This window comes from Ambystoma mexicanum, chromosome 9, assembly GCF_040938575.1.
Source record: "Ambystoma mexicanum isolate Mex_15411 chromosome 9, UKY_AmexF1_1, whole genome shotgun sequence".
NCBI classification, from domain to species: domain Eukaryota; kingdom Metazoa; phylum Chordata; class Amphibia; order Caudata; family Ambystomatidae; genus Ambystoma; species Ambystoma mexicanum.
In genome coordinates, this window is record NC_090931.1 from 524829120 (window position 1) to 524856839 (window position 27720).

Sequence of the window (27720 nt, forward strand, 5' to 3'; positions counted from 1 at the left end):
TCGGAGGGCCGATTCTCTAATGGGAAATAGCTGCTTCAGTGTGAGTGGGCTAGTTCCCATTAGACGAGGCAAACTTTCGGCTTCTCCAAATCAGAGGGCAGTTTCTCTAATGGGAAATAGCTGCTTCAGTCTGAGTGGGCTAGTTCCCATTAGACGAGGGGACCTTTCTGCCTCTCCAGGTCGAAGGGCCGTTTCTCTAATGGGAAATAGCTGCTTCAGTGTGAGTGGGCTAGTTCCCATTAGACGAGGAGACCTTTCTGCTTCTCCAGGTCGAAGGGCTGTTTTGCTAATGGGAAATAGCTGCTTCAGTGTGAGTGGGCTAGTTCCCATTAGACGAAAGGACCTTTCTGCCTCTACAGGTCAGAGGGCTGTTTCTCTAATGGGAAATAGCTGCTTCAGTGTCAGTCGACTAGTTCCCATTAGACGAAAGGACCTTTCTGCCTCTCCATGCCGGAGGGCCGATTCTCTAATGGGAAATAGCTGCTTCAGTGTGAGTGGGCTGGTTCCCATTAGATGAGGCAAACTTTCGGATTCTCCAAGTCAGAGGGCAGTTTCTCTAATGGGAAATAGCTGCTTCAGTCTGAGTGGGCTAGTTTCCATTAGACAAGGCGACCTTTCTGCCTCTCCAGGTCGAAGGGCTGTTTTGCTAATGGGAAATAGCTGCTTCAGTGTGAGTGGGCTAGTTCCCATTTGACGAAAGGACCTTTCTGCCTCTACAGGTCAGAGGCCTGTTTCTATAATGGGAAATAGCTGCTTCAGTGTCAGCGGCTAGTTCCCATTAGATGAAAGGACCTTTCTGCCTCTCCATGTCGGAGGGCCGTATCTCTAACGGGAAATAGCTGCTTCAGTGTGAGTAGGCTAGTTCCGATTAGACGATGGGACCTTTCTGCCTCTCCAGGTCGGAGGGCTGTTTCTCTAATGGGAAATAGCTGCTTCCGTGTGAGTGGGCTAGTTCCCATTAGACGAGGGGACCTTTCTGCCTCTCCAGGTCGAAGGGCCGTTTCTCTAATGGGAAATAGCTGCTTCAGTGTGAGTGGGCTAGTTCCCATTAGACGAGGGGACCTTTCTGCTTCTCCAGGTCGAAGGGCTGTTTTGCTAATGGGAAATAGCTGCTTCAGTGTGAGTGGGCTAGTTCCCATTAGACGAAAGGACCTTTCTGCCTCTACAGGTCAGAGGGCTGTTTCTCTAATGGGAAATAGCTGCTTCAGTGTCAGTTGACTAGTTCCCATTAGACGAAAGGACCTTTCTGCCTCTCCATGCCGGAGGGCCGTATCTCTAATGGGAAATAGCTGCTTCAGTGTGAGTAGGCTAGTTCCGATTAGACGATGGGACCTTTCTGCCTCTCCAGGTCGGAGGGCCGTTTCTCTACTGGGAAATAGCTGCTTCAGTGTGAGTGGGCTAGTTCCCATTAGACGAAAGGAGCTTTCTGCCTCTCCAGGTCGGAGGGCCGTTTCTCCAAAGGGAAATACATGCTTCAGTGTGAGTGGGCTAGTTCCCATCAGACGAGGGGACCTTTTGCCTCTCCAGGTCAAAGGGCAGTTTTTCTAATGGGAAATAGCTGCTTCAGTGTGAGTGGGCTAGCTCTCATTAGACGAGAGGACCTTTCTGCCTCTTCGGGTTGGAGGGCCGTTTCACTAATGGGAAATAGCTGCTTCAGTGTGATTGGGCTTGTTCCCATTAGACAGGGGGACCTGTCTGCCTCTCCACGTCGGAGGGCCGATTCTCTAATGGGAAATAGCTGCTTCAGTGTGAGTGGGCTAGTTCCCATTAGACGAGGCGACCTTTCGGCTTCTCCAAGTCAGAGGGCAGTTTCTCTAAAGGGAAATAGCTGCTTCAGTCTGAGTGGGCTAGTTTCCATTAGACGAGGCGACCTTTCTGCCTCTCCAGGTCGAAGGGCTGTTTTGCTAATGGGAAATAGCTGCTTCAGTGTGAATGGGCTAGTTCCCATTTGACGAAAGGACCTTTCTGCCTCTACAGGTCAGAGGGCTGTTTCTATAATGGGAAATAGCTGCTTCAGTGTCAGCGGCTAGTTCCCATTAGACGAAAGGACCTTTCTGCCTCTCCATGTCAGAGGGCCGTATCTCTAACAGGAAATAGCTGCTTCAGTGTGAGTAGGCTAGTTCCGATTAGACCTTTCTGCCTCTCCAGGTCGGAGGGCCGTTTCTCTAATGGGAAATAGCTGCTTCAGTGTGAGTGGGCTAGATCCCATTAGACGAGGGGACCTTTCTGCTTCTCCAGGTCGAAGGGCTGTTTTGCTAATGGGAAATAGCTGCTTCAGTGTGAGTGGGCTAGTTCCCATTAGACGAAAGGACCTTTCCGCCTCTACAGGTCAGAGGGCTGTTTCTCTAATGGGAAATAGCTGCTTCAGTGTCAGTCGACTAGTTCCCATTAGACGAAAAGACCTTTCTGCCTCTCCATGACAGGAGGGCCATATCTCTAATGGGAAATAGCTGCTTCAGTGTGAGTAGGCTAGTTCCGATTAGACGATGGGACCTTTCTGCCTCTCCAGGTCGGAGGTCCGTTTCTCTACTGGGAAATAGCTGCTTCAGTGTGAGTGGGCTAGTTCCCATTAGACGAAAGGAGCTTTCTGCCTCTCCAGGTCGGAGGGCCGTTTCTCCAAAGGGAAATAGATGCTTCAGTGTCAGTGGGCTAGTTCCCATTAGACGAGGGGACCTTATGCCTCTCAAGGTCAAAGGGCAGTTTCCCTAATGGGAAATAGCTGCTTCAGTGTGAGTGGGCTAGTTCTCATTAGACGAGAGGACCTTTCTGCCTCTTCGGGTTGGAGGGCCGTTTCTCTAATGGGAAATAGCTGCTTCAGTGTGATTGGGCTTGTTCCCATTAGACAAAGGGACCTGTCTGCCTCTCCACGTCGGAGGGCCGATTCTCTAATGGGAAATAGCTGCTTCAGTGTGAGTGGGCTAGTTCCCATTAGACTAAAGGACCTTTCTGCCTCTCCAGGTCGGAGGGCCGATTCTCTAATGGGAAATAGCTGCTTCAGTGTGAGTGGGCTAGTTTCCATTAGACGAGGCGAACTTTCGGCTTCTCCAAGTCAGAGGGCAGTTTCTCTAATGGGAAATAGCTGCTTCAGTCTGAGTGGGCTAGTTTCCATTAGACGAGGCGACCTTTCTGCTCTCCAGGTCGAAGGGCTGTTTTGCTAATGGGAAATAGCTGCTTCAGTGTGAGTGGGCTAGTTCCCATTTGACGAAAGGACCTTTCTGCCTCTACAGGTCAGAGGGCTGTTTCTATAATGGGAAAAAGCTGCTTCAGTGTCAGCGGCTAGTTCCCATTAGACGAAAGGACCTTTCTGCCTCTCCATGTCGGAGGGCCGTATCTCTAACGGGAAATAGCTGCTTCAGTGTGAGTAGGCTAGTTCCGATTAGACGATGGGACATTTCTGCCTCTCCAGGTCGGAGGGCCGTTTCTCTAATGGGAAATAGCTGCTTCAGTGTGAGTGGGCTAGTTCCCATTAGGCGAGGGGACCTTTCTGCCTAAAAAGGTCGAAGGGCCGTTTCTCTAATGGGGAATAGCTGCTTCAGTGTGAGTGGGCTAGTTCCCATTAGACGAGGGGACCTTTCTGCTTCTCCAGGTCGAAGGGCTGTTTTGCTAATGGGAAATAGCTGCTTCAGTGTGAGTGGGCTAGTTCCCATTAGACGAAAGGACCTTTCTGCCTCTACAGGTCAGAGGGCTGTTTCTCTAATGGGAAATAGCTGCTTCAGTGTCAGTCGACTAGTTCCCATTAGACGAAAAGACCTTTCTGCCTCTCCATGACAGGAGGGCTATATCTCTAATGGGAAATAGCTGCTTCAGTGTGAGTAGGCTAGTTCCGATTAGACGATGGGACCTTTCTGCCTCTCCAGGTCGGAGGTCCGTTTCTCTACTGGGAAATAGCTGCTTCAGTGTGAGTGGGCTAGTTCCCATTAGACGAAAGGAGCTTTCTGCCTCTCCAGGTCGGAGGGCCGTTTCTCCAAAGGGAAATAGATGCTTCAGTGTGAGTGGGCTAGTTCCCATTAGACGAGGGGACCTTATGCCTCTCAAGGTCAAAGGGCAGTTTCCCTAATGGGAAATAGCTGCTTCAGTGTGAGTGGGCTAGTTCTCATTAGACGAGAGGACCTTTCTGCCTCTTCGGGTTGGAGGGCCGTTTCTCTAATGGGAAATAGCTGCTTCAGTGTGATTGGGCTTGTTCCCATTAGACAAAGGGACCTGTCTGCCTCTCCACGTCGGAGGGCCGATTCTCTAATGGGAAATAGCTGCTTCAGTGTGAGTGGGCTAGTTCCCATTAGACTAAAGGACCTTTCTGCCTCTCCAGGTCGGAGGGCCGATTCTCTAATGGGAAATAGCTGCTTCAGTGTGAGTGGGCTAGTTTCCATTAGACGAGGCGAACTTTCGGCTTCTCCAAGTCAGAGGGCAGTTTCTCTAATGGGAAATAGCTGCTTCAGTCTGAGTGGGCTAGTTTCCATTAGACGAGGCGACCTTTCTGCTCTCCAGGTCGAAGGGCTGTTTTGCTAATGGGAAAAAGCTGCTTCAGTGTGAGTGGACTAGTTCCCATTTGACGAAAGGACCTTTCTGCCTCTACAGGTCAGAGGGCTGTTTCTATAATGGGAAAAAGCTGCTTCAGTGTCAGCGGCTAGTTCCCATTAGACGAAAGGACCTTTCTGCCTCTCCATGTCGGAGGGCCGTATCTCTAACGGGAAATAGCTGCTTCAGTGTGAGTAGGCTAGTTCCGATTAGACGATGGGACCTTTCTGCCTCTCCAGGTCGGAGGGCCGTTTCTCTAATGGGAAATAGCTGCTTCAGTGTGAGTGGGCTAGTTCCCATTAGACGAGGGGACCTTTCTGCCTCTCCAGGTCGAAGGGCCGTTTCTCTAATGGGAAATAACTGCTTCAGTGTGAGTGGGCTAGTTCCCATTAGACGAAAGGACCTTTCTGCCTCTAGAGGTCAGAGGGCTGTTTCTCTAATGGGAAATAGCTGCTTCAGTGTCAGTCGACTAGTTCCCATTAGACGAAAAGACCTTTCTGCCTCTCCATGCCGGAGGGCCGTATCTCTAATGGGAAATAGCTGCTTCAGTGTGAGTAGGCTAGTTCCGATTAGACGATGGGACCTTTCTGCCTCTCCAGGTCGGAGGGCTGTTTCTCTACTGGGAAATAGCTGCTTCAGTGTGAGTGGGCTAGTTCCCATTAGACGAGAGGGACTTTCTGCCTCTCCAGGTCGATGAACCGTTTCTCTAATGGGAAATAGCTGCTTCAGTGTGAGTGGGATAGTACCCATTAGACAAAAGGAACTTTCTGCCTCTCCAGGTCGGACGGCTGTTTCTCTAATGGGAAACAGCTGTTTCAGTGTGAGTGGGCTAATTCCCATTAGACAAGAGTACCTTTCTGCCTATTCAGGTCGGAGGGCCGTTTCTCTAATGGGAAATAGCTGCTTCAGTGTGAGTGGGCTAGTTCCCATTAGACTAAAGGATCTTTCTGCCTCTCAGGTCGGAGGGCCGAGTCTCTAATGGGAAACAGCTGCTTCAGTGTGAGTGGGCTAGTTCCCATTAGATGAGGCGACCTTTCGGCCTCTCCAAGTCGGAGGGCAGTTTCTCTAATGGGAAATAGCTGATTCAGTGTGAGTGGGCTAGGTCAAATTAGACAAGGCGACCTTTCTGCCTCTCCAAGTCGAAGGGATGTTTTGCTAATGGGAAATAGCTGCTTCAGTGTGAGTGGGCTAGTTCCCATTAGATGAAAGGACCTATCTGCCTCTACAGGTCAGAGGGCTTTTTCTCTAGGGGAAATAGCTGCTTCAGTGTCAGTCGGCTAGTTCCCATTAGCCAAAAAGGACCTTTCTGCCTCTCCATGTCGGAGGGCCGTATCTCTAATGGGAAATAGCTGCTTCAGTGTGAGTCGGCCAGTTCCGATTAGACGATGGGACCTTTCTGCCTCTCCAGGTTGGAGGGCCGTTTCTCTAATGGGAAATAGCTGCTTCAGTGTGAGTGGGCTAGTTCCCATTAGACGAAAGGAGCTTTCTGCCTTTCCAGGTCGGAGGGCCGTTTCTCCAATGGGAAATAGCTGCTTCAGTGTGAGTGGGCTAGTTCCCATTAGACGAGGGGACCTTTCTGCCTCTCCAGGTCAAAGGGCCGTTTCTCTAATGGGAAATAGCTGCTTCCGTGTGAGTGGGCTAGTTCCCATTAGAAAAGAGGAACTTTCTGCCTCTTCGGGATGGAGGGCCGTTTCTCTAATGGGACATAGTTGCTTCAGAGTGATTGAGCTAGTTTCCATTAGACGAGGGGACCTTTCTGCCTCTCCAGGTCGAAGGGCCGTTTCTCTAATGGGAAATAGCTGTTTCAGTGTGAGTGGACTAGTTACCATTAGACGAGGGGACCTTTCTGCCTCTCCACGTCGGAGGGTCATTTCTCTAATGCGAAATAGCTGCTTCAGTGTGAGTGGGCTAGTTCCCATTAGACGAAAGGACCTTTCTGCCTCTCCAGGTCGGAGGGCCGATTCTCTAATGGGAAATAGCTGCTTGAGTGTGAGTGGGCTAGTTCCCATTAGACGAAGCGACCTTTCGGCCTCTCCAAGTCGGAGGGCAGTTTCTCTAATGGGAAATAGCTGCTTCAGTCTGAGTGGGCTAGTTTCCATTAGACGAAGCGACCTTTCTTCCTCTCCAGGTCGAAGGGCTGTTTTGCTAATGGGAAATAGCTTCTTCAGTGTGAGTGGGCTAGTTCCCATTAGACGAAAGGACCTTTCTGCCTCTACAGGTCAGAGGGCTGTTTCTCTAATGGGAAATAGCTGCTTCAGTGTCAGTCGACTAGTTCCCATTAGACGAAAGGACCTTTCTGCCTCTCCATGTCGGAGGGCCGTACCTCTAATGGGAAATAGCTGCTTCAGTGTGAGTAGGCTAGTTCCGTTTAGACGATGGGACCTTTCTGCCTGTCCAGGTCGGAGGGCCGTTTCTCTACTGTGAAATAGCTGCTTCAGTGTGAGTGGGCTAGTTACCATTAGACGAAAGGAGCTTTCTGCCTCTCCAGGTCGGAGGGCCGTTTCTCCAAAGGGAAATAGATGCTTCAGTGTGAGTGGGCTAGTTCCCATTTGACGAAAGGACCTTTCTGCCTCTACAGGTCAGAGGCCTGTTTCTATAATGGGAAATAGCTGCTTCAGTGTCAGCGGCTAGTTCCCATTAGACGAAAGGACCTTTCTGCCTCTCCATGTCGGAGGGCCGTATCTCTAACGGGAAATAGCAGCTTCAGTGTGAGTAGGCTAGTTCCGATTAGACGATGGGACCTTTCTGCCTCTCCAGGTCGGAGGGCCGTTTCTCTAATGGGAAATAGCTGATTCAGTGTGAGTGGGCTAGTTCCCATTAGACGAGGGGACCTTTCTGCCTCTCCAGGTCGAAGGGCCGTTTCTCTAATGGGAAATAGCTGCTTCAGTGTGAGTGGGCTAGTTCCCATTAGACAAAAGGACCTTTCTCCTTCTCCAGGTCGGACGGCCGTTTCTCTAATGGTAAACAGCTGTTTTAGTGTGAGTGGGCTAATTCCCATTAGACAAGAGTACCTTTCTGCCTATTCAGGTCGGAGGGCCGTACTCTAATGGGAAATAGCTGCTTCAGTGTGAGTGGGCTAGTTCCCATTAGACTAAAGGACCTTTCTGCCTCTCCAGGTCGGAGGGCCGATTCTCTAATGGGAAATAGCTGCTTCAGTGTGAGTGGGCTAGTTCCCATTAGACGAGGCAAACTTTCGGCTTCTCCAAATCAGAGGGCAGTTTCTCTAATGGGAAATAGCTGCTTCAGTCTGAGTGGGCTAGTTCCCATTAGACGAGGGGACCTTTCTGCCTCTCCAGGTCAAAGGGCCGTTTCTCTAATGGGAAATAGCTGCTTCAGTGTGAGTGGGCTAGTTCCCATTAGACGAGGAGACCTTTCTGCTTCTCCAGGTCGAAGGGCTGTTTTGCTAATGGGAAATAGCTGCTTCAGTGTGAGTGGGCTAGTTCCCATTAGACGAAAGGACCTTTCTGCCTCTACAGGTCAGAGGGCTGTTTCTCTAATGGGAAATAGCTGCTTCAGTGTCAGTCGACTAGTTCCCATTAGACGAAAGGACCTTTCTGCCTCTCCATGCCGGAGGGCCGATTCTCTAATGGGAAATAGCTGCTTCAGTGTGAGTGGGCTAGTTCCCATTAGACGAGGCAAACTTTCGGCTTCTCCAAGTCAGAGGGCAGTTTCTCTAATGGGAAATAGCTGCTTCAGTCTGAGTGGGCTAGTTTCCATTAGACAAGGCGACCTTTCTGCCTCTCCAGGTCGAAGGGCTGTTTTGCTAATGGGAAATAGCTGCTTCAGTGTGAGTGGGCTAGTTCCCATTTGACGAAAGGACCTTTCTGCCTCTACAGGTCAGAGGCCTGTTTCTATAATGGGAAATAGCTGCTTCAGTGTCAGCGGCTAGTTCCCATTAGACGAAAGGACCTTTCTGCCTCTCCAGGTCGAAGGGCCGTTTCTCTAATGGGAAATAGCTGCTTCAGTGTGAGTGGGCTAGTTCCCATTAGACGAGGGGACCTTTCTGCTTCTCCAGGTCGAAGGGCTGTTTTGCTAATGGGAAATAGCTGCTTCAGTGTGAGTGGGCTAGTTCCCATTAGACGAAAGGACCTTTCTGCCTCTACAGGTCAGAGGGCTGTTTCTCTAATGGGAAATAGCTGCTTCAGTGTCAGTTGACTAGTTCCCATTAGACGAAAGGACCTTTCTGCCTCTCCATGCCGGAGGGCCGTATCTCTAACGGGAAATAGCTGCTTCAGTGTGAGTAGGCTAGTTCCGATTAGACGATGGGACCTTTCTGCCTCTCCAGGTCGGAGGGCTGTTTCTCTAATGGGAAATAGCTGCTTCAGTGTGAGTGGGCTAGTTCCCATTAGACGAGGGGACCTTTCTGCCTCTCCAGGTCGAAGGGCCGTTTCTCTAATGGGAAATAGCTGCTTCAGTGTGAGTGGGCTAGTTCCCATTAGACGAGGGGACCTTTCTGCTTCTCCAGGTCGAAGGGCTGTTTTGCTAATGGGAAATAGCTGCTTCAGTGTGAGTGGGCTAGTTCCCATTAGACGAAAGGACCTTTCTGCCTCTACAGGTCAGAGGGCTGTTTCTCTAATGGGAAATAGCTGCTTCAGTGTCAGTTGACTAGTTCCCATTAGACGAAAGGACCTTTCTGCCTCTCCATGCCGGAGGGCCGTATCTCTAATGGGAAATAGCTGCTTCAGTGTGAGTAGGCTAGTTCCGATTAGACGATGGGACCTTTCTGCCTCTCCAGGTCGGAGGGCCGTTTCTCTACTGGGAAATAGCTGCTTCAGTGTGAGTGGGCTAGTTCCCATTAGACGAAAGGAGCTTTCTGCCTCTCCAGGTCGGAGGGCCGTTTCTCCAAAGGGAAATAGATGCTTCAGTGTGAGTGGGCTAGTTCCCATCAGACGAGGGGACCTTTTGCCTCTCCAGGTCAAAGGGCAGTTTTTCTAATGGGAAATAGCTGCTTCAGTGTGAGTGGGCTAGTTCTCATTAGACGAGAGGACCTTTCTGCCTCTTCGGGTTGGAGGGCCGTTTCTCTAATGGGAAATAGCTGCTTCAGTGTGATTGGGCTTGTTCCCATTAGACAGGGGGACCTGTCTGCCTCTCCACGTCGGAGGGCCGATTCTCTAATGGGAAATAGCTGCTTCAGTGTGAGTGGGCTAGTTCCCATTAGACGAGGCGACCTTTCGGCTTCTCCAAGTCAGAGGGCAGTTTCTCTAAAGGGAAATAGCTGCTTCAGTCTGAGTGGGCTAGTTTCCATTAGACGAGGCGACCTTTCTGCCTCTCCAGGTCGAAGGGCTGTTTTGCTAATGGGAAATAGCTGCTTCAGTGTGAATGGGCTAGTTCCCATTTGACGAAAGGACCTTTCTGCCTCTACAGGTCAGAGGGCTGTTTCTATAATGGGAAATAGCTGCTTCAGTGTCAGCGGCTAGTTCCCATTAGACGAAAGGACCTTTCTGCCTCTCCATGTCAGAGGGCCGTATCTCTAACAGGAAATAGCTGCTTCAGTGTGAGTAGGCTAGTTCCGATTAGACCTTTCTGCCTCTCCAGGTCGGAGGGCCGTTTCTCTAATGGGAAATAGCTGCTTCAGTGTGAGTGGGCTAGATCCCATTAGACGAGGGGACCTTTCTGCCTCTCCAGGTCCAAGGGCCGTTTCTCTAATGGGAAATAGCTGCAGCAGTGTGAGTGGGCTAGTTCCCATTAGACGAGGGGACCTTTCTGCTTCTCCAGGTCGAAGGGCTGTTTTGCTAATGGGAAATAGCTGCTTCAGTGTGAGTGGGCTAGTTCCCATTAGACGAAAGGACCTTTCCGCCTCTACAGGTCAGAGGGCTGTTTCTCTAATGGGAAATAGCTGCTTCAGTGTCAGTCGACTAGTTCCCATTAGACGAAAAGACCTTTCTGCCTCTCCATGACAGGAGGGCCATATCTCTAATGGGAAATAGCTGCTTCAGTGTGAGTAGGCTAGTTCCGATTAGACGATGGGACCTTTCTGCCTCTCCAGGTCGGAGGTCCGTTTCTCTACTGGGAAAGAGCTGCTTCAGTGTGAGTGGGCTAGTTCCCATTAGACGAAAGGAGCTTTCTGCCTCTCCAGGTCGGAGGGCCGTTTCTCCAAAGGGAAATAGATGCTTCAGTGTCAGTGGGCTAGTTCCCATTAGACGAGGGGACCTTATGCCTCTCAAGGTCAAAGGGCAGTTTCCCTAATGGGAAATAGCTGCTTCAGTGTGAGTGGGCTAGTTCTCATTAGACGAGAGGACCTTTCTGCCTCTTCGGGTTGGAGGGCCGTTTCTCTAATGGGAAATAGCTGCTTCAGTGTGATTGGGCTTGTTCCCATTAGACAAAGGGACCTGTCTGCCTCTCCACGTCGGAGGGCCGATTCTCTAATGGGAAATAGCTGCTTCAGTGTGAGTGGGCTAGTTCCCATTAGACTAAAGGACCTTTCTGCCTCTCCAGGTCGGAGGGCCGATTCTCTAATGGGAAATAGCTGCTTCAGTGTGAGTGGGCTAGTTTCCATTAGACGAGGCGAACTTTCGGCTTCTCCAAGTCAGAGGGCAGTTTCTCTAATGGGAAATAGCTGCTTCAGTCTGAGTGGGCGAGTTTCCATTAGACGAGGCGACCTTTCTGCTCTCCAGGTCGAAGGGCTGTTTTGCTAATGGGAAATAGCTGCTTCAGTGTGAGTGGGCTAGTTCCCATTTGACGAAAGGACCTTTCTGCCTCTACAGGTCAGAGGGCTGTTTCTATAATGGGAAAAAGCTGCTTCAGTGTCAGAGGCTAGTTCCCATTAGACGAAAGGACCTTTCTGCCTCTCCATGTCGGAGGGCCGTATCTCTAACGGGAAATAGCTGCTTCAATGTGAGTAGGCTAGTTCCGATTAGACGATGGGACCTTTCTGCCTCTCCAGGTCGGAGGGCCGTTTCTCTAATGGGAAATAGCTGCTTCAGTGTGAGTGGGCTAGTTCCCATTAGACGAGGGGACCTTTCTGCCTCTCCAGGTCGAAGGGCCGTTTCTCTAATGGGGAATAGCTGCTTCAGTGTGAGTGGGCTAGTTCCCATTAGACGAGGGGACCTTTCTGCTTCTCCAGGTCGAAGGGCTGTTTTGCTAATGGGAAATAGCTGCTTCAGTGTGAGTGGGCTAGTTCCCATTAGACGAAAGGACCTTTCTGCCTCTACAGGTCAGAGGGCTGTTTCTCTAATGGGAAATAGCTGCTTCAGTGTCAGTCGACTAGTTCCCATTAGACGAAAAGACCTTTCTGCCTCTCCATGACAGGAGGGCTATATCTCTAATGGGAAATAGCTGCTTCAGTGTGAGTAGGCTAGTTCCGATTAGACGATGGGACCTTTCTGCCTCTCCAGGTCGGAGGTCCGTTTCTCTACTGGGAAATAGCTGCTTCAGTGTGAGTGGGCTAGTTCCCATTAGACGAAAGGAGCTTTCTGCCTCTCCAGGTCGGAGGGCCGTTTCTCCAAAGGGAAATAGATGCTTCAGTGTGAGTGGGCTAGTTCCCATTAGACGAGGGGACCTTATGCCTCTCAAGGTCAAAGGGCAGTTTCCCTAATGGGAAATAGCTGCTTCAGTGTGAGTGGGCTAGTTCTCATTAGACGAGAGGACCTTTCTGCCTCTTCGGGTTGGAGGGCCGTTTCTCTAATGGGAAATAGCTGCTTCAGTGTGATTGGGCTTGTTCCCATTAGACAAAGGGACCTGTCTGCCTCTCCACGTCGGAGGGCCGATTCTCTAATGGGAAATAGCTGCTTCAGTGTGAGTGGGCTAGTTCCCATTAGACTAAAGGACCTTTCTGCCTCTCCAGGTCGGAGGGCCGATTCTCTAATGGGAAATAGCTGCTTCAGTGTGAGTGGGCTAGTTTCCATTAGACGAGGCGAACTTTCGGCTTCTCCAAGTCAGAGGGCAGTTTCTCTAATGGGAAATAGCTGCTTCAGTCTGAGTGGGCTAGTTTCCATTAGACGAGGCGACCTTTCTGCTCTCCAGGTCGAAGGGCTGTTTTGCTAATGGGAAATAGCTGCTTCAGTGTGAGTGGGCTAGTTCCCATTTGACGAAAGGACCTTTCTGCCTCTACAGGTCAGAGGGCTGTTTCTATAATGGGAAAAAGCTGCTTCAGTGTCAGCGGCTAGTTCCCATTAGACGAAAGGACCTTTCTGCCTCTCCATGTCGGAGGGCCGTATCTCTAACGGGAAATAGCTGCTTCAGTGTGAGTAGGCTAGTTCCGATTAGACGATGGGACCTTTCTGCCTCTCCAGGTCGGAGGGCCGTTTCTCTAATGGGAAATAGCTGCTTCAGTGTGAGTGGGCTAGTTCCCATTAGACGAGGGGACCTTTCTGCCTCTCCAGGTCGAAGGGCCGTTTCTCTAATGGGAAATAGCTGCTTCAGTGTGAGTGGGCTAGTTCCCATTAGACGAGGGGACCTTTCTGCTTCTCCAGGTCGAAGGGCTGTTTTGCTAATGGGAAATAGCTGCTTCAGTGTGAGTGGGCTAGTTCCCATTAGACGAAAGGACCTTTCTGCCTCTAGAGGTCAGAGGGCTGTTTCTCTAATGGGAAATAGCTGCTTCAGTGTCAGTCGACTAGTTCCCATTAGACGAAAAGACCTTTCTGCCTCTCCATGCCGGAGGGCCGTATCTCTAATGGGAAATAGCTGCTTCAGTGTGAGTAGGCTAGTTCCGATTAGACGATGGGACCTTTCTGCCTCTCCAGGTCGGAGGGCTGTTTCTCTACTGGGAAATAGCTGCTTCAGTGTGAGTGGGCTAGTTCCCATTAGACGAGAGGAACTTTCTGCCTCTCCAGGTCGATGAACCGTTTCTCTAATGGGAAATAGCTGCTTCAGTGTGAGTGGGGTAGTACCCATTAGACAAAAGGAACTTTCTGCCTCTCCAGGTCGGACGGCTGTTTCTCTAATGGGAAACAGCTGTTTCAGTGTGAGTGGGCTAATTCCCATTAGACAAGAGTACCTTTCTGCCTATTCAGGTCGGAGGGCCGTTTCTCTAATGGGAAATAGCTGCTTCAGTGTGAGTGGGCTAGTTCCCATTAGACTAAAGGATATTTCTGCCTCTCAGGTCGGAGGGCCGAGTCTCTAATGGGAAACAGCTGCTTCAGTGTGAGTGGGCTAGTTCCCATTAGATGAGGCGACCTTTCGGCCTCTCCAAGTCGGAGGGCAGTTTCTCTAATGGGAAATAGCTGATTCAGTGTGAGTGGGCTAGGTCCCATTAGACAAGGCGACCTTTCTGCCTCTCCAGGTCGAAGGGATGTTTTGCTAATGGGAAATAGCTGCTTCAGTGTGAGTGGGCTAGTTCCCATTAGATGAAAGGACCTATCTGCCTCTACAGGTCAGAGGGCTTTTTCTCTAATGGAAATAGCTGCTTCAGTGTCAGTCGGCTAGTTCCCATTAGCCAAAAAGGACCTTTCTGCCTCTCCATGTCGGAGGGCCGTATCTCTAATGGGAAATAGCTGCTTCAGTGTGAGTCGGCCAGTTCCGATTAGACGAGGGACCTTTCTGCCTCTCCAGGTTGGAGGGCCGTTTCTCTAATGGGAAATAGCTGCTTCAGTGTGAGTGGGCTAGTTCCCATTAGACGAAAGGAGCTTTCTGCCTTTCCAGGTCGGAGGGCCGTTTCTCCAATGGGAAATAGCTGCTTCAGTGTGAGTGGGCTAGTTCCCATTAGACGAGGGGACCTTTCTGCCTCTCCAGGTCAAAGGGCCGTTTCTCTAATGGGAAATAGCTGCTTCCGTGTGAGTGGGCTAGTTCCCATTAGAAAAGAGGAACTTTCTGCCTCTTCGGGATGGAGGGCCGTTTCTCTAATGGGACATAGTTGCTTCAGAGTGATTGAGCTAGTTTCCATTAGACGAGGGGACCTTTCTGCCTCTCCAGGTCGAAGGGCCGTTTCTCTAATGGGAAATAGCTGTTTCAGTGTGAGTGGACTAGTTACCATTAGACGAGGGGACCTTTCTGCCTCTCCACGTCGGAGGGCCATTTCTCTAATGCGAAATAGCTGCTTCAGTGTGAGTGGGCTAGTTCCCATTAGACGAAAGGACCTTTCTGCCTCTCCAGGTCGGAGGGCCGATTCTCTAATGGGAAATAGCTGCTTGAGTGTGAGTGGGCTAGTTCCCATTAGACGAGGCGACCTTTCGGCCTCTCCAAGTCGGAGGGCAGTTTCTCTAATGGGAAATAGCTGCTTCAGTCTGAGTGGGCTAGTTTCCATTAGACGAAGCGACCTTTCTTCCTCTCCAGGTCGAAGGGCTGTTTTGCTAATGGGAAATAGCTTCTTCAGTGTGAGTGGGCTAGTTCCCATTAGACGAAAGGACCTTTCTGCCTCTACAGGTCAGAGGGCTGTTTCTCTAATGGGAAATAGCTGCTTCAGTGTCAGTCGACTAGTTCCCATTAGACGAAAGGACCTTTCTGCCTCTCCATGTCGGAGGGCCATACCTCTAATGAGAAATAGCTGCTTCAGTGTGAGTAGGCTAGTTCCGTTTAGACGATGGGACCTTTCTGCCTGTCCAGGTCGGAGGGCCGTTTCTCTACTGTGAAATAGCTGCTTCAGTGTGAGTGGGCTAGTTACCTTTAGACGAAAGGAGCTTTCTGCCTCTCCAGGTCGGAGGGCCATTTCTCCAAAGGGAAATAGATGCTTCAGTGTGAGTGGGCTAGTTCCCATTTGACGAAAGGACCTTTCTGCCTCTACAGGTCAGAGGCCTGTTTCTATAATGGGAAATAGCTGCTTCAGTGTCAGCGGCTAGTTCCCATTAGACGAAAGGACCTTTCTGCCTCTCCATGTCGGAGGGCCGTATCTCTAACGGGAAATAGCTGCTTCAGTGTGAGTAGGCTAGTTCCGATTAGACGATGGGACCTTTCTGCCTCTCCAGGTCGGAGGGCCGTTTCTCTAATGGGAAATAGCTGATTCAGTGTGAGTGGGCTAGTTCCCATTAGACGAGGGGACCTTTCTGCCTCTCCAGGTCGAAGGGCCGTTTCTCTAATGGGAAATAGCTGCTTCAGTGTGAGTGGGCTAGTTCCCATTAGACGAGGGGACCTTTCTGCTTCTCCAGGTCGAAGGGCTGTTTTGCTAATGGGAAATAGCTGCTTCAGTGTGAGTGGGCTAGTTCCCATTAGACAAAAGGACCTTTCTGCCTCTACAGGTCAGAGGGCTGTTTCTCTAATGGGAAATAGCTGCTTCAGTGTCAGTCGACTAGTTCCCATTAGACGAAAGGACCTTTCTGCCTCTCCATGCCGGAGGGCCGTATCTCTAATGGGAAATAGCTGCTTCAGTGTGAGTAGGCTAGTTCCGATTAGACGAAAGGACCTTTCTGCCTCTACAGGTCAGAGGGCTGTTTCTCTAATGGGAAATAGCTGCTTCAGTGTCAGTCGACTAGTTCCCATTAGACGAAAGGACCTTTCTGCCTCTCCAGGTCGGAGGGCCGTTTCTCCAAAGGGAAATAGATGCTTCAGTGTGAGTGGGCTAGTTCCCATCAGACGAGGGGACCTTTTGCCTCTCCAGGTCAAAGGGCAGTTTTTCTAATGGGAGATAGCTGCTTCAGTGTGAGTGGGCTAGTTCTCATTAGACGAGAGGACCTTTCTGCCTCTTCGGGTTGGAGGGCCGTTTCTCTAATGGGAAATAGCTGCTTCAGTGTGATTGGGCTTGTTCCCATTAGACAAAGGGACCTGTCTGCCTCTCCACGTCGGAGGGCCGATTCTCTAATGGGAAATAGCTGCTTCAGTGTGAGTGGGCTAGTTCCCATTAGACGAGGCGACCTTTCGGCTTATCCAAGTCAGAGGGCAGTTTCTCTAAAGGGAAATAGCTGCTTCAGTATGAGTGGGCTAGTTTCCATTAGACGAGGCGACCTTTCTGCCTCTCCAGGTCGAAGGGCTGTTTTGCTAATGGGAAATAGCTGCTTCAGTGTGAATGGGCTAGTTCCCATTTGACGAAAGGACCTTTCTGCCTCTACAGGTCAGAGGGCTGTTTCTATAATGGGAAATAGCTGCTTCAGTGTCAGCGGCTAGTTCCCATTAGACGAAAGGACCTTTCTGCCTCTCCCTGTCAGAGGGCCGTATCTCTAACAGGAAATAGCTGCTTCAGTGTGAGTAGGCTAGTTCCGATTAGACGATGGGACCTTTCTGCCTCGCCAGGTCGGAGGGCCGTTTCTCTAATGGGAAATAGCTGCTTCAGTGTGAGTGGGCTAGTTCCCATTAGACGAGGGGACCTTTCTGCTTCTCCAGGTCGAAGGGCTGTTTTGCTAATGGGAAATAGCTGCTTCAGTGTGAGTGGGCTAGTTCCCATTAGACGAAAGGACCTTTCTGCCTCTACAGGTCAGAGGGCTGTTTCTCTAATGGGAAATAGCTGCTTCAGTGTCAGTCGACTAGTTCCCATTAGACGAAAAGACCTTTCTGCCTCTCCATGACAGGAGGGCCATATCTCTAATGGGAAATAGCTGCTTCAGTGTGAGTAGGCTAGTTCCGATTAGACGATGGGACCTTCCTGCCTCTCCAGGTCGGAGGTCCGTTTCTCTACTGGGAAATAGCTGCTTCAGTGTGAGTGGGCTAGTTCCCATTAGACGAAAGGAGCTTTCTGCCTCTCCAGGTCAGAGGGCCGTTTCTCCAAAGGGAAATAGATGCTTCAGTGTGAGTGGGCTAGTTCCCATTAGACGAGGGGACCTTATGCCTCTCAAGGTCAAAGGGCAGTTTCCCTAATGGGAAATAGCTGCTTCAGTGTGAGTGGGCTAGTTCTCATTAGACGAGAGGACCTTTCTGCCTCTTCGGGTTGGAGGGCCGTTTCTCTAATGGGAAATAGCTGCTTCAGTGTGATTGGGCTTGTTCCCATTAGACAAAGGGACCTGTCTGCCTCTCCACGTCGGAGGGCCGATTCTCTAATGGGAAATAGCTGCTTCAGTGTGAGTGGGCTAGTTTCCATTAGACGAGGCGAACTTTCGGCTTCTCCAAGTCAGAGGGCAGTTTCTCTAATGGGAAATAGCTGCTTCAGTGTGAGTGGGCTAGTTCCCATTTGACGAAAGGACCTTTCTGCCTCTACAGGTCAGAGGGCTGTTTCTATAATGGGAAAAAGCTGCTTCAGTGTCAGCGGCTAGTTCCCATTAGACGAAAGGACCTTTCTGCCTCTCCATGTCAGAGGGCCGTATCTCTAACGGGAAATAGCTGCTTCAGTGTGAGTAGGCTAGTTCCGATTAGACGATGGGACCTTTCTGCCTCTCCAGGTCGGAGGGCCGTTTCTCTAATGGGAAATAGCTGCTTCAGTGTGAGTGGGCTAGTTCCCATTAGACGAGGGGACCTTTCTGCCTCTCCAGGTCGAAGGGCCGTTTCTCTAATGGGAAATAGCTGCTTCAGTGTGAGTGGGCTAGTTCCCATTAGACGAGGGGACCTTTCTGCTTCTCCAGGTCGAAGGGCTGTTTTGCTAATGGGAAATAGCTGCTTCAGTGTGAGTGGGCTAGTTCCCATTAGACGAAAGGACCTTTCTGCCTCTACAGGTCAGAGGGCTGTTTCTCTAATGGGAAATAGCTGCTTCAGTGTCAGTCGACTAGTTCCCATTAGACGAAAAGACCTTTCTGCCTCTCCACGACAGGAGGGCCATATCTCTAATGGGAAATAGCTGCTTCAGTGTGAGTAGGCTAGTTCCGATTAGACGATGGGACCTTTCTGCCTCTCCAGGTCGGAGGTCCGTTTCTCTACTGGGAAATAGCTGCTTCAGTGTGAGTGGGCTAGTTCCCATTAGACGAAAGGAGCTTTCTGCCTCTCCAGGTCGGAGGGCCGTTTCTCCAAAGGGAAATAGATGCTTCAGTGTGAGTGGGCTAGTTCCCATTAGACGAGGGGACCTTATGCCTCTCAAGGTCAAAGGGCAGTTTCCCTAATGGGAAATAGCTGCTTCAGTGTGAGTGGGCTAGTTCTCATTCGACGAGAGGACTTTTCTGCCTCTTCGGGTTGGAGGGCCGTTTCTCTAATGGGAAATAGCTGCTTCAGTGTGATTGGGCTTGTTCCCATTAGACAAAGGGACCTGTCTGCCTCTCCACGTCGGAGGGCCGATTCTCTAATGGGAAATAGCTGCTTCAGTGTGAGTGGGCTAGTTCCCATTAGACTAAAGGACCTTTCTGCCTCTCCAGGTCGGAGGGCCGATTCTCTAATGGGAAATAGCTGCTTCAGTGTGAGTGGGCTAGTTTCCATTAGACGAGGCGAACCTTCGGCTTCTCCAAGTCAGAGGGCAGTTTCTCTAATGGGAAATAGCTGCTTCAGTCTGAGTGGGCTAGTTTCCATTAGACGAGGTAACCTTTCTGCTCTCCAGGTCGAAGGGCTGTTTTGCTAATGGGAAATAGCTGCTTCAGTGTGAGTGGGCTAGTTCCCCTTTGACGAAAGGACCTTTCTGCCTCTACAGGTCAGAGGGCTGTTTCTATAATGGGAAAAAGCTGCTTCAGTGTCAGCGGCTAGTTCCCATTAGACGAAAGGACCTTTCTGCCTCTCCATGTCGGAGGGCCGTATCTCTAACGGGAAATAGCTGCTTCAGTGTGAGTAGGCTAGTTCCGATTAGACGATGGGACCTTTCTGCCTCTCCAGGTCGGAGGGCCGTTTCTCTAATGGGAAATAGCTGCTTCAGTGTGAGTGGGCTAGTTCCCATTAGACGAGGGGACCTTTCTGCCTCTCCAGGTCGAAGGGCCGTTTCTCTAATGGGAAATAGCTGCTTCAGTGTGAGTGGGCTAGTTCCCATTAGACGAGGGGACCTTTCTGCTTCTCCAGGTCGAAGGGCTGTTTTGCTAATGGGAAATAGCTGCTTCAGTGTGAGTGGGCTAGTTCCCATTAGACGAAAGGACCTTTCTGCCTCTAGAGGTCAGAGGGCTGTTTCTCTAATGGGAAATAGCTGCTTCAGTGTCAGTCGACTAGTTCCCATTAGACGAAAAGACCTTCCTGCCTCTCCATGCCAGAGGGCCGTATCTCTAATGGGAAATAGCTGCTTCAGTGTGAGTAGGCTAGTTCCGATTAGACGATGGGACCTTTCTGCCTCTCCAGGTCGGAGGGCTGTTTCTCTACTGGGAAATAGCTGCTTCAGTGTGAGTGGGCTAGTTCCCATTAGACGAGAGGAACTTTCTGCCTCTCCAGGTCGATGAACCGTTTCTCTAATGGGAAATAGCTGCTTCAGTGTGAGTGGGCTAGTACCCATTAGACAAAAGGAACTTTCTGCCTCTCCAGGTCGGACGGCTGTTTCTCTAATGGGAAACAGCTGTTTCAGTGTGAGTGGGCTAATTCCCATTAGACAAGAGTACCTTTCTGCCTATTCAGGTCGGAGGGCCGTTTCTCTAATGGGAAATAGCTGCTTCAGTGTGAGTGGGCTAGTTCCCATTAGACTAAAGGATCTTTCTGCCTCTCCAGGTCGGAGGGCTGTTTCTCTACTGGGAAATAGCTGCTTCAGTGTGAGTGGGCTAGTTCCCATTAGACGAGAGGAACTTTCTGCCTCTCCAGGTCGATGAACCGTTTCTCTAATGGGAAATAGCTGCTTCAGTGTGAGTGGGCTAGTACCCATTAGACAAAAGGAACTTTCTGCCTCTCCAGGTCGGACGGCTGTTTCTCTAATGGGAAACAGCTGTTTCAGTGTGAGTGGGCTAATTCCCATTAGACAAGAGTACCTTTCTGCCTATTCAGGTCGGAGGGCCGTTTCTCTAATGGGAAATAGCTGCTTCAGTGTGAGTGGGCTAGTTCCCATTAGACTAAAGGATCTTTCTGCCTCTCAGGTCGGAGGGCCGAGTCTCTAATGGGAAACAGCTGCTTCAGTGTGAGTGGGCTAGTTCCCATTAGATGAGGCGACCTTTCGGCCTCTCCAAGTCGGAGGGCAGTTTCTCTAATGGGAAATAGCTGATTCAGTGTGAGTGGGCTAGGTCCCATTAGACAAGGCGACCTTTCTGCCTCTCCAGGAAGAAGGGATGTTTTGCTAATGGGAAATAGCTGCTTCAGTGTGAGTGGGCTAGTTCCCATTAGATGAAAGGACCTATCTGCTTCTACAGGTCAGAGGGCTTTTTCTCTAATGGAAATAGCTGCTTCAGTGTCAGTCGGCTAGTTCCCATTAGCCAAAAAGGACCTTTCTGCCTCTCCAGGTTGGAGGGCCGTTTCTCTAATGGGAAATAGCTGCTTCAGTGTAAGTGGGCTAGTTCCCATTAGACGAAAGGAGCTTTCTGCCTTTCCAGGTCGGAGGGCCGTTTCTCCAATGGCAAATAGCTGCTTCAGTGTGAGTGGGCTAGTTCCCATTAGACGAGGGGACCTTTCTGCCTCTCCAGGTCAAAGGGCCGTTTCTCTAATGGGAAATAGCTGCTTCCGTGTGAGTGGGCTAGTTCCCATTAGAAAAGAGGAACTTTCTGCCTCTTCGGGATGGAGGGCCGTTTCTCTAATGGGACATAGTTGCTTCAGAGTGATTGAGCTAGTTTCCATTAGACGAGGGGACCTTTCTGCCTCTCCAGGTCGAAGGGCCGTTTCTCTAATGGGAAATAGCTGTTTCAGTGTGAGTGGGCTAGTTCCCATTAGACGAGGAGACCTTTCTGCTTCTCCAGGTCGAAGGGCTGTTTTGCTAATGGGAAATAGCTGCTTCAGCGTGAGTGGGCTAGTTCCCATTAGACGAAAGGACCTTTCTGCCTCTAGAGGTCAGAGGGCTGTTTCTCTAATGGGAAATAGCTGCTTCAGTGTCAGTCGACTAGTTCCCATTAGACGAAAAGACCTTTCTGCCTCTCCATGCCGGAGGGCCGTATCTCTAATGGGAAATAGCTGCTTCAGTGTGAGTAGGCTAGTTCCGATTAGACGATGGGACCTTTCTGCCTCTCCAGGTCGGAGGGCTGTTTCTCTACTGGGAAATAGCTGCTTCAGTGTGAGTGGGCTAGTTCCCATTAGACGAGAGGAACTTTCTGCCTCTCCAGGTCGATGAACCGTTTCTCTAATGGGAAATAGCTGCTTCAGTGTGAGTGGGCTAGTACCCATTAGACAAAAGGAACTTTCTGCCTCTCCAGGTCGGACGGCTGTTTCTCTAATGGGAAACAGCTGTTTCAGTGTGAGTGGGCTAATTCCCATTAGACAAGAGTACCTTTCTGCCTATTCAGGTCGGAGGGCCGTTTCTCTAATGGGAAATAGCTGCTTCAGTGTGAGTGGGCTAGTTCCCATTAGACTAAAGGATCTTTCTGCCTCTCAGGTCGGAGGGCCGAGTCTCTAATGGGAAACAGCTGCTTCAGTGTGAGTGGGCTAGTTCCCATTAGATGAGGCGACCTTTCGGCCTCTCCAAGTCGGAGGGCAGTTTCTCTAATGGGAAATAGCTGATTCAGTGTGAGTGGGCTGGGTCCCATTAGACAAGGCGACCTTTCTGCCTCTCCAGGTCGAAGGGATGTTTTGCTAATGGGAAATAGCTGCTTCAGTGTGAGTGGGCTAGTTCCCATTAGATGAAAGGACCTATCTGCCTCTACAGGTCAGAGGGATTTTTCTCTAATGGAAATAGCTGCTTCAGTGTCAGTCGGCTAGTTCCCATTAGCCAAAAAGGACCTTTCTGCCTCTCCATGTCGGAGGGCCGTATCTCTAATGGGAAATAGCTGCTTCAGTGTGAGTCGGCCAGTTCCGATTAGACGATGGGACCTTTCTGCCTCTCCAGGTTGGAGGGCCGTTTCTCTAATGGGAAATAGCTGCTTCAGTGTGAGTGGGCTAGTTCCCATTAGACGAAAGGAGCTTTCTGCCTTTCCAGGTCGGAGGGCCGTTTCTCCAATGGGAAATAGCTGCTTCAGTGTGAGTGGGCTAGTTCCCATTAGACGAGGGGACCTTTCTGCCTCTCCAGGTCAAAGGGCCGTTTCTCTAATGGGAAATAGCTGCTTCCGTGTGAGTGGGCTAGTTCCCATTAGAAAAGAGGAACTTTCTGCCTCTTTGGGATGGAGGGCCGTTTCTCTAATGGGACATAGTTGCTTCAGAGTGATTGAGCTAGTTTCCATTAGACGAGGGGACCTTTCTGCCTCTCCAGGTCGAAGGGCCGTTTCTCTAATGGGAAATAGCTGTTTCAGTGTGAGTGGACTAGTTACCATTAGACGAGGGGACCTTTCTGCCTCTCCACGTCGGAGGGCCATTTCTCTAATGCGAAATAGCTGCTTCAGTGTGAGTGGGCTAGTTCCCATTAGACGAAAGGACCTTTCTGCCTCTCCAGGTCGGAGGGCCGATTCTCTAATGGGAAATAGCTGCTTGAGTGTGAGTGGGCTAGTTCCCATTAGACGAGGCGACCTTTCGGCCTCTCCAAGTCGGAGGGCAGTTTCTCTAATGGGAAATAGCTGCTTCAGTCTGAGTGGGCTAGTTTCCATTAGACGAAGCTACCTTTCTTCCTCTCCAGGTCGAAGGGCTGTTTTGCTAATGGGAAATAGCTTCTTCAGTGTGAGTGGGCTAGTTCCCATTAGACGAAAGGACCTTTCTGCCTCTACAGGTCAGAGGGCTGTTTCTCTAATGGGAAATAGCTGCTTCAGTGTCAGTCGACTAGTTCCCATTAGACGAAAGGACCTTTCTGCCTCTCCATGCCGGAGGGCCGTACCTCTAATGGGAAATAGCTGCTTCAGTGTGAGTAGGCTAGTTCCGTTTAGACGATGGGACCTTTCTGCCTGTCCAGGTCGGAGGGCCGTTTCTCTACTGTGAAAAAGCTGCTTCAGTGTGAGTGGGCTAGTTACCATTAGACGAAAGGAGCTTTCTGCCTCTCCAGGTCGGAGGGCCGTTTCTCCAAAGGGAAATAGCTGCTTCAGTGTGAATGGGCTAGTTCCCTTTAGAGGAGGGGACCTTTCTGCCTCTCCAGGTCAAAGGGCAGTTTCTCTAATGGGAAATAGCTGCTTCAGTGTGAGTGGGCTAGTTCCCATTAGACGAGAGGACCTTTCTGCCTCTTCGTGTTGGAGGGCCGTTTCTCTAATGGGAAATAGCTGCTTCAGTGTGATTGGGCTTGTTCCCATTAAACAAAGGGACATTTCTGCCTCTCCAGGTGGAAGGGCCGTTTCCATAATGGGAAATGTCTGCTTCAGTGTGAGTGAGCTAGTTCCGATTAGACGAGGGGACCTTTCTGCCTCTCCAGGTCGGAGGGCCGTTTCTCTAATGTGAAATAGCTGCTTCAGTGTGAGTGGGCTAGTTCCCATTAGATCAGAGGACCTTTCTGCCTCTCCAGGTCGGAGGGCCATTTCTCTAATGGCAAATAGCTGCTTCAGTGCGAGTGGGCTAGTTCCCATTAGACGAGGGGACCTTTCTGCCTCTTCGGGTTGGAGGGCCGTTTCTCTAATGGGAAATAGCTGCTTCAGTGTGATTGGGCTAGTTCCCATTAGACGAGGGGACGTTTCTGCCTCTCCAGGTCGAAGGGCCGTTTCTCTAATGGGAAATAGCTGCCTCAGTGTGAATGGGCTAGTTCCCATTAGACAAGGGTACCTTTCTGCCTCTCCAGGTGGAAGGGCCGTTTCTCTAATGGGAAATAGCTGCTTCCGTGTGAGTGGGCTAGTTCCCATTAGACGAGAGGAACTTTCTGCCTCTTCGGGTTGGGGGGCCGTTTCTCTAATGGGAAATAGCTGCTTCAGAGTGATTGGGCTAGTTTCCATTAGGCAAGGGGACCTTTCTGCCTCTCCAGGTCGAAGGGCCGTTTCTCTAATGGGAAATAGCTGATTCAGTGTGAGTGGGCTAGTTCCCATTAGACAAGGGGACCTTTCTGCCTCTCCACGTCGGAGGGCCATTTCTCTAATGGGAAATAGCTGCTTCAGTGTGAGTGGGCTAGTTCCCATTATACGAAAGGACCTTTCTGCCTCTCCAGGTCGGAGAGCCGATTCTCTAATGGGAAATAGCTGCTTGAGTGTGAGTGGGCTAGTTCCCATTAGACGAGGCGACCTTTCGGCCTCTCCAAGTCGGAGGGCAGTTTCTCTAATGGGAAATAGCTGCTTCAGTCTGAGTGGGCTAGTTTCCATTAGACGAGGCGACCTTTCTGCCTCTCCAGGTCAAAGGGCTGTTTTGCTAATGGGAAATAGCTGCTTCAGTGTGAGTGGGCTAGTTCCCATTAGACGAAAGGACCTTTCTGCCTCTACAGGTCAGAGGGCTGTTTCTCTAATGGAAATAGCTGCTTCAGAGTCAGTCGGCTAGTTCCCATTAGACGAAAGGACCTTTCTGCCTCTCCATGCCGGAGGGCCGTATCTCTAATGGGAAATAGCTGCTTCAGTGTGAGTAGGCTAGTTCCGATTAGACGATGGGGCCTTTCTGCCGCTCCAGGTCGGAGGGCCGTTTCTCTAATGGGAAATAGCTGCTTCAGTCTGAGTGGGCTAGTTCCCATTAGACGAAAGGAGCTTTCTGCCTCTCCAGGTCGGAGGGCCGTTTCTCCAAAGGGAAATAACTGCTTCAGTGTGAGTGGGCTAGTTCCCATTAACGAGGCGACCTTTCTGCCTCTCCAGGTCAAAGGGCAGTTTCTCTAATGGGAAATAGCTTCTTCAGTGTGAGTGGGCTAGTTCCCATTAGACTAAAGGATCTTTCTGCCTCTCAGGTCGGAGGGCCGAGTCTCTAATGGGAAACAGCTGCTTCAGGGTGAGTGGGCTAGTTCCCATTAGATGAGGCGACCTTTCGGCCTCTCCAAGTCGGAGGGCAGTTTCTCTAATGGGAAATAGCTGATTCAGTGTGAGTGGGCTAGGTCAAATTAGACAAGGCGACCTTTCTGCCTCTCCAAGTCGAAGGGATGTTTTGCTAATGGGAAATAGCTGCTTCAGTGTGAGTGGGCTAGTTCCCATTAGATGAAAGGACCTATCTGCCTCTACAGGTCAGAGGGCTTTTTCTCTAATGGAAATAGCTGCTTCAGTGTCAGTCGGCTAGTTCCCATTAGCCAAAAAGGACCTTTCTGCCTCTCCATGTCGGAGGGCCGTATCTCTAATGGGAAATAGCTGCTTCAGTGTGAGTCGGCCAGTTCCGATTAGACGATGGGACCTTTCTGCCTCTCCAGGTTGGAGGGCCGTTTCTCTAATGGGAAATAGCTGCTTCAGTGTGAGTGGGCTAGTTCCCATTAGACGAAAGGAGCTTTCTGCCTTTCCAGGTCGGAGGGCCGTTTCTCCAATGGGAAATAGCTGCTTCAGTGTGAGTGGGCTAGTTTCCATCAGACGAGGCGACCTTTCTGCCTCTCCAGGTCAAAGGGCTGTTTTGCTAATGGGAAATAGCTGCTTCAGTGTGAGTGGGCTAGTTCCCATTAGACGAAAGCACCTTTCTGCCTCTACAGGTCAGAGGGCTGTTTCTCTAATGGAAATAGCTGCTTCAGAGTCAGTCGGCTAGTTCCCATTAGACGAAAGGACCTTTCTGCCTCTCCATGCCGGAGGGCCGTATCTCTAATGGGAAATAGCTGCTTCAGTGTGAGTAGGCTAGTTCCGATTAGACGATGGGGCCTTTCTGCCGCTCCAGGTCGGAGGGCCATTTCTCTAATGGGAAATAGCTGCTTCAGTCTGAGTGGGCTAGTTTCCATTAGACGAGGCGACCTTTCTGCCTCTCCAGGTCAAAGGGCTGTTTTGCTAATGGGAAATAGCTGCTTCAGTGTGAGTGGGCTAGTTCCCATTAGACGAAAGGACCTTTCTGCCTCTACAGGTCAGAGGGCTGTTTCTCTAATGGAAATAGCTGCTTCAGAGTCAGTCGGCTAGTTCCCATTAGACGAAAGGACCTTTCTGCCTCTCCATGCCGGAGGGCCGTATCTCTAATGGGAAATAGCTGCTTCAGTGTGAGTAGGCTAGTTCCGATTAGACGATGGGGCCTTTCTGCCGCTCCAGGTCGGAGGGCCGTTTCTCTAATGGGAAATAGCTGCTTCAGTCTGAGTGGGCTAGTTCCCATTAGACGAAAGGAGCTTTCTGCCTCTCCAGGTCGGAGGGCCGTTTCTCCAAAGGGAAATAACTGCTTCAGTGGAGTGGGCTAGTTCCCATTAACGAGGCGACCTTTCTGCCTCTCCAGGTCAAAGGGCAGTTTCTCTAATGGGAAATAGCTTCTTCAGTGTGAGTGGGCTAGTTCCCATTAGACTAAAGGATCTTTCTGCCTCTCAGGTCGGAGGGCCGAGTCTCTAATGGGAAACAGCTGCTTCAGTGTGAGTGGGCTAGTTCCCATTAGATGAGGCGACCTTTCGGCCTCTCCAAGTCGGAGGGCAGTTTCTCTAATGGGAAATAGCTGATTCAGTGTGAGTGGGCTAGGTCAAATTAGACAAGGCGACCTTTCTGCCTCTCCAAGTCGAAGGGATGTTTTGCTAATGGGAAATAGCTGCTTCAGTGTGAGTGGGCTAGTTCCCATTAGATGAAAGGACCTATCTGCCTCTACAGGTCAGAGGGCTTTTTCTCTAATGGAAATAGCTGCTTCAGTGTCAGTCGGCTAGTTCCCATTAGCCAAAAAGGACCTTTCTGCCTCTCCATGTCGGAGGGCCGTATCTCTAATGGGAAATAGCTGCTTCAGTGTGAGTCGGCCAGTTCCGATTAGACGATGGGACCTTTCTGCCTCTCCAGGTTGGAGGGCCGTTTCTCTAATGGGAAATAGCTGCTTCAGTGTGAGTGGGCTAGTTCCCATTAGACGAAAGGAGCTTTCTGCCTTTCCAGGTCGGAGGGCCGTTTCTCCAATGGGAAATAGCTGCTTCAGTGTGAGTGGGCTAGTTCCCATTAGACGAGGGGACCTTTCTGCCTCTCCAGGTCAAAGGGCCGTTTCTCTAATGGGAAATAGCTGCTTCCGTGTGAGTGGGCTAGTTCCCATTAGAAAAGAGGAACTTTCTGCCTCTTCGGGATGGAGGGCCGTTTCTCTAATGGGACATAGTTGCTTCAGAGTGATTGAGCTAGTTTCCATTAGACGAGGGGACCTTTCTGCCTCTCCAGGTCGAAGGGCCGTTTCTCTAATGGGAAATAGCTGTTTCAGTGTGAGTGGACTAGTTACCATTAGACGAGGGGACCTTTCTGCCTCTCCACGTCGGAGGGTCATTTCTCTAATGCGAAATAGCTGCTTCAGTGTGAGTGGGCTAGTTCCCATTAGACGAAAGGACCTTTCTGCCTCTCCAGGTCGGAGGGCCGATTCTCTAATGGGAAATAGCTGCTTGAGTGTGAGTGGGCTAGTTCCCATTAGACGAAGCGACCTTTCGGCCTCTCCAAGTCGGAGGGCAGTTTCTCTAATGGGAAATAGCTGCTTCAGTCTGAGTGGGCTAGTTTCCATTAGACGAAGCGACCTTTCTTCCTCTCCAGGTCGAAGGGCTGTTTTGCTAATGGGAAATAGCTTCTTCAGTGTGAGTGGGCT